Source organism: Camelus bactrianus, chromosome 20 (genome assembly GCF_048773025.1).
Source record: "Camelus bactrianus isolate YW-2024 breed Bactrian camel chromosome 20, ASM4877302v1, whole genome shotgun sequence".
Taxonomy (NCBI): Eukaryota; Metazoa; Chordata; class Mammalia; order Artiodactyla; family Camelidae; genus Camelus; species Camelus bactrianus.
The window spans coordinates 28,293,683-28,304,401 of NC_133558.1; the positions used below are offsets into that span (position 1 = coordinate 28,293,683).

The 10,719-nt window shown below is 44.0% G+C and overlaps 1 protein-coding gene across 1 annotated transcript in view; it reads left to right on the forward strand.

Moving 5' to 3' along the window:
* BICRAL (BICRA like chromatin remodeling complex associated protein) overlaps positions 1–10,719 on the forward strand; it is an 80,389-nt gene that overhangs the window by 11,579 nt on the left and 58,091 nt on the right. Inside the window, exon 2 of the mRNA XM_074348749.1 lies at positions 5,751–6,012. The gene's annotated coding sequence lies outside the window, so the exon portion shown is untranslated. The remainder of the gene's footprint in view (positions 1–5,750; positions 6,013–10,719) is intronic.

The following is a 10,719-nucleotide window of genomic DNA, read 5'->3' on the forward strand; positions in this document are numbered from 1 at the left end:
TTGCATCCTCCATAGTGAGCTTAGATATTGTTTTCTGAAACCTTCGTTTCAGTTATATAATTGCATTGTAATGTGAAATCTCTTGAGATTGAGTCTCAGGCAAAGATGTTTGAAAGCCACCGATGTAGGGGATGGAGGAAGGCTTCCTGGAGGAGCTGGCATTTGAACTGGACCTTGGAGAATGGTGGGAATGGTGGGTTTGCCCCAGAAGCAGAAGGGCATTCCAGGCAGAAGGAAAAGTATATACCCAAATGGAGACCTTTGTTTGCAGGCTGGTATTCTCTGTGATTGGACTGCAGGGTTCGGGGAGAGGAGCGGCTGGGGGGGTGCACCTGGGAGGGCAGGTGGAGCTAATGACACTAGAAAATACAAATAATATCAGGACCTCAGTTCTCCCCCAAAATTCCATTTCTCCAGTGATGGGTTTGGCCTTGGGAGTCTGTATTTCTAATAAGCTTCCCCAGGCAGTGAGGTGCTGATGGAGGTATGATATGACCAACACTGGGTTTTTAAAAGGTGATTTTTTTTTTTTTGGTAGTCATTTAGACAGAAGAATAATTGGAGGGGAGTAAAAGTGGGAGGCCGAGCAAGAGATGAGGACCTGCATTTAGGTGAGGCAGTTGGTGGAGGAGACAGGCTGGATTCGAGGGAGATTTTGGAGGTGGGTTACATGGGTTAAGGGAGGTAAGAGAATAAGAGGGAATCATAGATGATCCTAAAACATGTAGAGAGTATATGTCCTTTGCTCTGATTGCACACCTGCTGATTGTCTTAGTCCTGACTAAAGTTAATGTGACTCACAAGGGACTGATCAATATACCCAACTGCTAATTGATTGGCATGATTTACAGTGAAGGAAATGTCTAAACTTTTTTGGGGTACAAAAGGACTTGAACCTTTGCTCAGTGTTAGAGTACCTGGGAAATGGCACTAGTAATTAGAAGATTTAGGAAAGAGAGAATTATATGGTTTGAGGAGTATTTCCTGAGTTCTCAAGTTGCCTGATTAACTTTCCTGTGCTCATATAAGAATGTGGCTCTTTAGAGATCAAAATACTCATGGAGGTGATACAGTGTCTCTACTCCCTCAGTTTTTTTCCTTCAGTGTTGAGGATATATCTTGGTGCCTGCTTAGTACCTGCTTATTTCTTTGTCCTCTACTTGTATTTATGAGTCACCTTTAGGGGTGGTCCCTTCCTCAGATGTCTTACTTCTTAGTAGTTTCATTTTCAGGATGGACACTGACATTTATTGAGCAAGCCCTTCTGCATAGGTATCCTATCTTGAAGGCTCACCAAATTCTGAGCTTATGAGACCTCTTCTGCTGCCTCTACAATCAACCATCCTCCTGGGCCTGGTGGAGTGGAAAGATGCTCTGTTTAGGAGAGGTTGGGAGTTGTGGCAGAGCCCCACAGGGGTCTGGGGGCTGGTGAGGGCTGCCGCCCAGCCATGCCTTCCAGAGGCACGTGGTGTCCCCCTAACCTGATGACTGTCCTCCCCCTCACACACTCTGTGGGGGAGCAGGCTGGATGTGGGAGACAGCAAGGCCAGTGGGAGTGCTGATGACTTTTTTTTCCCCCAACAGTTCTGCTATACTCCTTATCCTTGTACTAGAAGCTTGTAGGAGTTCAGATTTTTTTTTTTAAGTCTGTCAAGGAAAATAACCAGCTTGAAATGTGTCATGACTAGAATAACCTTAGTCTCTACAAAGATGATTTAAAGTGTTTATGTTCATCTATCAAATAAAATAATAATGTAGGCAAGGTATTGAAAACATTTGTAATCACTCCAGTCAATTGCTTATTTACCATTGCTTTGAAAACAATTCCACATTATTTCTAATAATAGTATTAACCACAACAATAATGGCAACTATTATTAAATATTCACTGTAACACCAGGCACTAAAGCAAGGGACTTGCGTATCTCGGATCATTTAACTCTCCCCCTACTGACCTGAGGTACAGGTATTATCACGTTCTTCTTACATATGAGTAAACTGAGGTGAGAGAAGTTAAAAAAAAAAAAATAGGCCAAGGTCACATGGCTAAAAAGTGGCAATTATAAAGCTCTAACTGATGAGAGAGAGAGGAAGAACTTGTAAGTCATTAGGCAATACTGCCTGGGATCAACTGGGCAATGGTTTTATGTGGTTTAGGGAAACTTACTGTATTATTTGCTTTCTATATGTGTGTGTGTGTGTGTGTGTGTGTGTGTGTGTGTGTGTGTGTGTGTGTGTGTGTCTAGGTAGAGATACACTTATCCCTTGTATTCTTATACATCTGTGGACTGGGCTATTTTTCTTTTATTCTGCAAGTATTGGCTGCAAGCTAATTATATACAAAATAATCTGGTAGGCCCTTAGAAAATAAAGCGCCCTTGAGGAGCTCCCTATCCAGGAGAGAACCTAAGTGAGATATATTTGGTTGAATCATGTGTGATTACTATTGGAAATTTACATGGGAAGATTTTATGTGGTTCAACCTGACACATAACTAAAGTGAGGTGGAAGAATATTCGCTGAATGTACTGACTTCTCATTATGTTTCAGACACCATACTAAATATTTTCTGTGAACTGGTTCCTGAATCCTTAAAATAACTCTCAGATGTGAGCACTATAATTATCCCCGTTTTATAGATGAGGAAGTTGAAGCTGTGAGGGGTGAAGTGACTTGCCCAGAGCCACACACCTGGTGTGTGACAAAGGTGGAATTTGACCCCAGGTCAGTCTGAGTACAGAGCCAGTGCATTTAAGCCTCAGAATATAAATACCTCAATAGGTACAGATAAAAGTATGTACCTGTATCTTATTTATACACATTGAGAACTTCAAAAGTTTTGTTTCACAAATGCTGTTTAGAGCACTTGCTAACTCAATGGGTATATTTCAGATTTCTGTGATCTGGACACATCTGATCATGCATATCACCAGTTAATCTCCAGCATTTGCATTCTCCCCCTCTGAGAATGGCCAACCAACCCAGGGGAACATTTGGAGGAAGAACACAAGAAAACAGAAACATTTGCACTTTCATTTGTTAAGTGGACATTGGGCCTGTTTGTTTAGAGGCCCAATGCTAGAACATTTCAATTATAATTACATCTTTTTCTTTTTCTGTGTCCAGTTGCCCTTCTTTGTGGGTCACATACACAGATGGAAACCATAGGAGTGACCATTTAATTGTACATAATTAAATTGTAGGCAACACAAATTATTTGCATATAGTCAAGCCATTTTAAGAATTTTCCTCTTTAAAGATTTCCTTATCTTGCATTCAAATACAAAAATCCTGTCTCTATAAACCATAACTTAAAACTTTATGTATAAAGGCATATACCTTATTTAAAATGTTCTTTTATCCACATGGGAAAAAAATTAAGAAGTTGTTTTTGTTTTATTTTTAAATGATTTCAATTTTGGTGTTACCTGGTAAATCTGAGATTCTCCCCACTGCTGTCCCAGTATATCGTGACACCCCCCCCCCCATATTTTAAATTAGATTTGATGACTAGCACTCTCAAAGTAGGTCTTCCCTAATTAGAGGGTGGTCCCCTCTGCCTATGCCACACCACTGAACTTTGAGTCTATTGAAACATCAGGGACTGCTTGTTCCCAGGATCCTTTTGGGGCCTTGAAGAGAGGGTGAGTTACAGAGTCAACCAGGCCTGGGTTCCCCCACCAGCCTTTAGACCGATGACCTCAGGCAGATTAGTGAAACCACTGGGAGCATTATCTGCAAAAAATCTGGACAATTAAACACAATTCTATGGGTCTACATGAAGTTTCATGCAAAAAGGTACAATATAGTAATAAAGTATCTAGAATAATGCCTGGTGGCACTTAGTAGGCCCTCAATAAATGTCAGTGCTTCATTAAAAAGTCTACAATGTCCTATACTCTTCATGGGTATATAAATTCAGTTTTAGTAGGTGATCTTTCAGTCAGATTTGTGTTTCTTAGGGGTTTTGGCCTACTTAGGAGAACAGCTTTCTGAAATCCATTAATATTTCTTTGGAGCTGTGGAGCAACAGCTGTAAAACTTGCCTGGTGGGCCCTAATTGCGAATAATCCATGGACTCTTTTGAAATGTAATTCTTCAAAATGTGTATTATAATTAAACTCCAGCCAATCCAAAGGCACTTTAAAACATGTTTCGAAATTTCTCAAGCCAATTAGAAAACTGGTTGGTCCAACTGTCAAGTGTAGAGAAATATGCTAATTTATGCAAAAACTACTGTTCCAGGAAGGCCTTGGCTGATTGTGAAGCACAATACACATCTGAGAAAACACCTCCATGATACTATGTGATACTAAATCACTGTATTATTCAGGCACATATAAATACAAAGCACACATTGTGAATGAGAGAGTGGCAGTTACTAGAACAAGATATGGTTTGTTTTTTTAAAAGATCTTCTATTTTGAATATCACAACATTGTATGCCAACCTTGACATATCTATTTTGTGCAATAAAATAGTAATAGTTACAGTATCCTTATAAAAGCAAGCAAGGTGTGCTACTATGAAATGCTAAGGTGATATTGTATTAGAAACTAACCAATTTCAGTTAAATAATTTAAATCTAGGGATAATTTTATATGGAACTCATCAAATATCTGGGGGACATGGGTTTGAGCATTCTGTTTATTCAGCTATATGTATTACAAACTAACTTAAAATAATTTTAGAATATTTCTGGAGCTTACTTAAGATTTTTAAAAATCTGATTCACCTGCTCATGCAATTCATCTTTTCCTTGATGTTTATGTAAAATAAAAGACAACAATCCCCCAACTATATTTTTGTGGGCATTTACAGGAAAAATAAATGTAATCAACCTAGACCACAAAGGCCCCCACTCCCAATCCACACTGTCATAATTAACATTTATTTAACTACTCTGGGTGCTGGATGGTTTATGGAGATGTCTCAACATTCGAGATTTGAGATTAAAAACAGTGATAATTATACTTGGACTAGGACTAAAGAGTGTTAAAAGGTTGGATAGCTCTCTCCCTCTTTTTTTTAACCCGTTTCATTTCACTGAATGTCTTTTTAAGGCTGGGGATCACGTAATGAAAATTCGACAAATGTGGTGATAAAGGATATCTGTAAAATGAGAAAGCAGTGGGAATTGGATATTTTGAGAGTGACTTAGCTCCTCACCTTCATCTTGGCCGCTTAAGTTTTTTGTTTGTTTTTTTCTTTTCTTTATAATGTCGACACACAGGTTTACAGATAAGGTTTCACAGCATTTTGGAATGTAAAGAGGGTGTTGCAAAGGAAAGCTTAGTAGATACAAAAGTTAGAATGAATCAGTTACTTGCCATATAACTAAGTTAAAAGTGATGTTTTCGTTTTTTTTTTAAAGAAACGTATGCAAAAAAGGTTTAATGGGACTTGGTCTAATTAGAGTTCTAAACAAATACTGTGTTTTTTGTTTTTAACCACCCCCCACCGCGTCGAGCTAAAACTGGAGAGTGTGTGTGTGCGTGTTTGTGTGTGTGTGTGTGTGTGTGCGTGTATGTGTGTGTGTGTGCAGGGCGCCTGCGGAGAATAGCACGCATCTTGTAGATCTTTAAAAAAAAAAAAAGCCAAAAAACCCTGTTTCTTGAATAAACCACTACATTTCTTGAAGTTAAAAAGAATCCCAAAGGAAACAGGAATTAACAGCTCTGGAGCTTGATTTTTCTTTAAAGAAACATTTTTTTTAATTAAAAAATTCTAATCTCCACATTTTTTGCTAGGCAAGAACCGAAGTTTGGAGGTAGACGAGCAAGCGAGCGGTTTGCCCGGGCGCAGAGCATGAAGGCCGGGCGGGCGCGGGGAGCGGGCGCCCGCCGCCCGGCGCGGGGGTGAGCGAGAGAGAGAGCGGAGCGCGTGTGGCCGGCGCCGCTCGGCCGGGAGCTCCCGCGCCCGCGCCCCGCGCCCCGCGCCCGCCGCCGCCGCCGCCGCCCCTGGTGCGATGGCGCAGAAACCCCGTTGACAAGGCACTGCTTTTTCATGACGGTGAGTTTCCCTTTGAGTGTATTATAATTTTGTGATAAAAATTTCAAGGAGAAAAAAAAACACACACAACCTCCTTCCTCTGCCTCTTTCCTTCGGGGAGGGGAAATGCGAGGGAGGGGGGGCTAGAGATCTATTTCCAGACAGATAGAAAAGAAAGAGGAGCAAATTAAACACCGAGTTGCCAAAACCAGGATATTAGGTTTCAGCCCAGAGAGCTATTGGCTAAGGCTGTGTTTTTTTTTTTGGGGGGGGGTTGTGGGTGGGTGATGGTGGTGGTGGGTGGATGTTTAATGGACACGGAGAAAAGGGGAATCGAGTGTTTATGCCTTTCCTAGCGATGCCCGGGCCCCGGGAAGACCAAGTTCAGTGTCTCAGGCGGGGGCGCGGGCGGGCAGGGGGCGGCGGGGCCGGGCTGGGGGCGCCTCGGCGGGGTGGGGGCCCCAGCGCCTTTTTTTTTTTTTCCCTTTCCGCGGATGCAAATTTCTGGAGCGGGGAGAGGGAGAGCCTGGGAAGGGGGTGGCGTGGCGGTTGGTGGTGGGGAGGAGAGGGGAGGGAAGCCTTTTAATGACTCATTGATTGAGCCGGTTTAAAATTAGTTGTGTGTGCGAGTGTGAGTGTGTTTTCCGCCCCCCCCCCCCCCGTAGCCGCCGGGAGCCGGGAAGGAGGGAGCGAGGCTCGGCGAGGGGAGGACGGCGCGGCGGGGCCGCGAGCAGGGGGCAGGGAGGGCCAGGAGTGACGGCGGGCGAGGAAGAAAAATAAGCTTTTCCAATCTCCTCCCCTCGGTTTTACCCCCCTCGTTTCTTTTCTCTCTTGGAAGCTCTTGGGTGTGAATCGCATTTTTTTCTTCTCGGCAAAATGGACCCCGCGTCTTGAGGGGGAGGGGAGCGGGTGGGAGGGAGGCGACGGCCGGGACAGGGTTTATTTTTCATCCTGGCTTCCTCCTCCTTCCCTCCGCTCCTGCGGGCTGCCGCGGCGGAGAGAGCGGGGCCGGGCCGGGCCGCGGCAGGGAGAGCTCGGGGCCGGCCTGCCGCCGCGGCCCGGTGCCCAGTTCCCGGTCCAGCCCAGTTCTCGGTGCGCGCCTGCCGGCTGCACCGGCCCTTCCCGGTCGCCTCGCTGCCTGGGCCCGAAGCAGCGCCGACGACCCGCGGCCGGGCCCTGGCGAGCCTTTGCGCCGCGCGGAGGACCCACGGCCCAGCCAGGCGCCTCCTTCGGGGCCCGCGCGACCAGTCTGAAGAGACAAGAGGCTGGGTGGCACTCTTTTGGCCGAGAGTGCGCGGGCCTGACGCGGTTCTCGCCCTCCCCCCGGATCGCTCCGGATGCGGGTTCTTGCGGGGTTGTGTGGGGTGGGGTCGGGGAGCGGTTGGAAGGCGCTAAGATGGCGCTGGGCCTGGCCCGTCGCCAGAGCTGGTGGCGCAGTTGCTCCGCGGGCGCCATCTTCCCTGGCGGCTCGGGCGGCGCCCTTCGTGGACGCTTCGCCGGCCCGAGCGCCGGGAGGTCCGGGGTGTCGGGGCTACGTGTGCATGGGCCCGGGGCCCCCAGACTCAAAAGATGAGGCCGCCGGCCCGTAGGGGTAAGGGGCTGGGGCTGGCGGCGTCTTGTCCCTTTTACCACTTGTGTTTGAGGAAGGAAGTGGGCTGAGGGTCGAGCCTTGCAACCGAGGGGTTCCCTCCCTGAACCCGCATCCCCCCAGCCAAAATTGGAGGGGAGGGCTTTCCGTCGCCTTCCCTCGGCCTGAAACTGGACTGCTTTGTCTTCCCCGGCCTGGCTCGGGACAGGGCATGGAGGGTTTTCCTTCATCCTCCTCTAGTTAATTTTGAATAGAGTCAAACCAAGCTACAAAATTCGAGGAGAAAAAAAAAAGAAAAAGAAAGTCGAAGGCAGAGTCTGTCTGTTTTCCAGTAACATGGTTCTCTATAGTACCCACGTTAGTTTTATTTTTTTAGTTGTGTTTTCAAACAACCCTGGAGAGACATTTCTCTAGTTGTCAAATTGTGGGAAGGTGATGGGTTCCTGTCATTTGAAACTTATTGTTGGCTTTCATATTACCTATCCCAAATGATAGTAAATTAAGACAGTTTCTTAGAACTCTGATCTGAAAAATTAAAGTCGCCTTGAAACACTCCCGAGACTTTTTTCCTCTCCCTTTCTAAAAAGAAATAGTTGCACTTTGTTTTGGATCATCTCTTTCTCATCAGTATCAGACGTCTTCATTCTCCCACTTATTGTCTCCTTAAAAGCATCCATATAAGTATTTATATGCCCTGTACTAGCTGTGTATTAAGATATGTGTGGGTTTTAACTTTGTTTTCAATTGTTACTGAAAAGATTCTTCAGAAAAAAGTCTGTAAAGCTCTAATCTCTCTAGGAGTCCACAGAGGTGGAAAGTAAATAGTTAATATCTAGTGGATAAAAGTAACATAGTGGCACCATTAAGTGTGTCCTTGTGTTTACAAACACTGTAGTAGATGTTTTAGGCCCTTTAAAACCTATCATGTATTGAACACTTTTATGCCAGGACTTTGGTGCTTTTTTTTAATGCCTGTTTGTTGTATCAGTTCTACAGTATTGATTTTTATTATCTATTTACCAGGGGAGGAACTAATAATGTTTGCCGAGGTAGTGGAGTTGTTCAAGGTCTCTTGCAGTTTTAAATGGTAGAATTGAGTGGATCCCAAAAGCTGTGTTTTTTGCCTCAATACCTGTGGTTTCCAAATCTAAGCATTAGAATCAACTGGGGAGATGTTTTACAATACAGATTTGTAACATCCATTGTTAAGGACAGATGGGGGTTTTTTTCCCCCAAAGGTCTAATGTTTTGGGCAATCTCAGTTTTAAGACTCTGACTTTCAACTTCTTGATGCTCCTGACAACCTCCAATTTTGAAATTCTGGCTCATGGCTCATGTAGGATCCCCTAAATCCAAATGTGTAGGACCCTGTAATTCTAGCGCTCTGCAGATGATTCCACTGTAGCACAGACACACATTCAGAACAGCACTATACTACACTATGCACTGTGCTGCTGGCTTTTTTGAACTGGAATGTGAGGCTTGAGGCCCATATCATTTTGAGCTTCTGCACAGTTTTATTGCTCATATTATTCTCACTTTTATTTTTCTCTGCCATTTATCAAATTTTTGAAATTTTCCTTGCAGAAAGCAAGTTTGAAGTATCCTAAGGCTTTAAAATACCAGTGCTTTTTAAAAACTATCATTTCATTCTACTGAGAATTTTGAATTGTGAAGCTGTCTTAGGTTTTGGGAAGTAGGATGGGGAAATTATTATAAACCCGTGGCTTGATGAGAACAGTATGCATATTAAAGACACAGAAGGTCAGGAAGAAACACCCAGAGCAGCTGATGAATAGCCAGCCAGACCAACATGAGAGAGAACCACGTCAGTGATGAAATCATTCACCTCTCTGGAGCAAGGACCACATACTTTAGTTACTTTGTGCTTTTATTTTTTTATTCTGAAGTCACCGTTGTATTTAGTAATTGCTCGAGAGAATGAAAACTTTGATTTTTGGTGCAGGTGTCAAAATTATATGATCTTTGCATTTATCCACACTTCTCTGTTCTTCCACATTTTGAAAAATTTTCTTAAGGGCAGCTGTTGAATACCTGTGTGCAGTCTGTTCTGTCTAGACTAGTGGGTGGGTGGAGTTCTAGTCTTTGGCTGTCCCCTGTGGTTTTTCTCCTCTTGTTTTATGTGGTGAATGCCAAAGTAATTATATTCTTTGACTAAATCCTATAAAGCTTGAAAGGAGAGGAAATCTAAAATAAACCTGCTCAGAGGGAAAGAGTAGATTCTTTATTTTAAAGTAGCCTTTAGTGGAATTCAGGACAGACAAGATCTCTGCCCTCATGGAATTTATAGTATAGTGGGGAAAATGGGAAATAAGTAAACACAAATATTCAAGATAGTTAGAGATTAAGAAAAATTAAAAGAGATTAATAATCTGGTGGAGCTACAAAAGTGTGTCATAGGGAATGGCTAGTAAGAGTCAAGAAGTGTCCCTTGAAAAGGTGACATTTGAGCGGAGACTTGAAACGTGAGCTTATATTAGCCATGTGAAAAGCTGGGGAGACATTCCTGGCCTGGGGACAAGTGCAAAGACCTGAAAGGCCCAGAAGGGCCTATATGTTAGAACGGAGAGCAGCAGGAGGAGAATGGAATGAGTTGGAGTTGGCAAGGTCACACAAGGCCTCTTGTATTAGGGTGTACAGGAGTTTGGGGGTGTTATTTTAATGAAAATGAGAAGCTATTGTAGGACTTTAATTAAGGCAGTGGTATGTGTTTTTAAATATCACTGGCTGCTCTTTGGAGGAAGAGGAAGCAGAGAGGGCAGTTAGGGGGCTAACTTGAGGTCAGCTCAAGACTGATAGTATCTTAGGCAAGTACAGTGGCAGTGAAGATGGAGCGGAGTAGATGATGGGTTTCAGGTATATTTTGGAGGTTGAATCAGTATTTGCTTAATAGGTTGGCTGTGGGAGGGAGGGAGGGATCAAGGATTCCTTCAAGTTCCTGGCCTAAGCTAAAAGTACCAATGGGTAAAGGCTGGGCAAAGGAGACTGGGAGAGTTTAGCATTAAAGCGGGACAGTGAATTATTCTTTGCAAGAAAAGAGAGAATGGTCTGCTCTGCCAAATACTGCTGAGAAGTTAAACAGTGAGGATAGAGAAATTCCACTTGGATTTGGCTGTCTT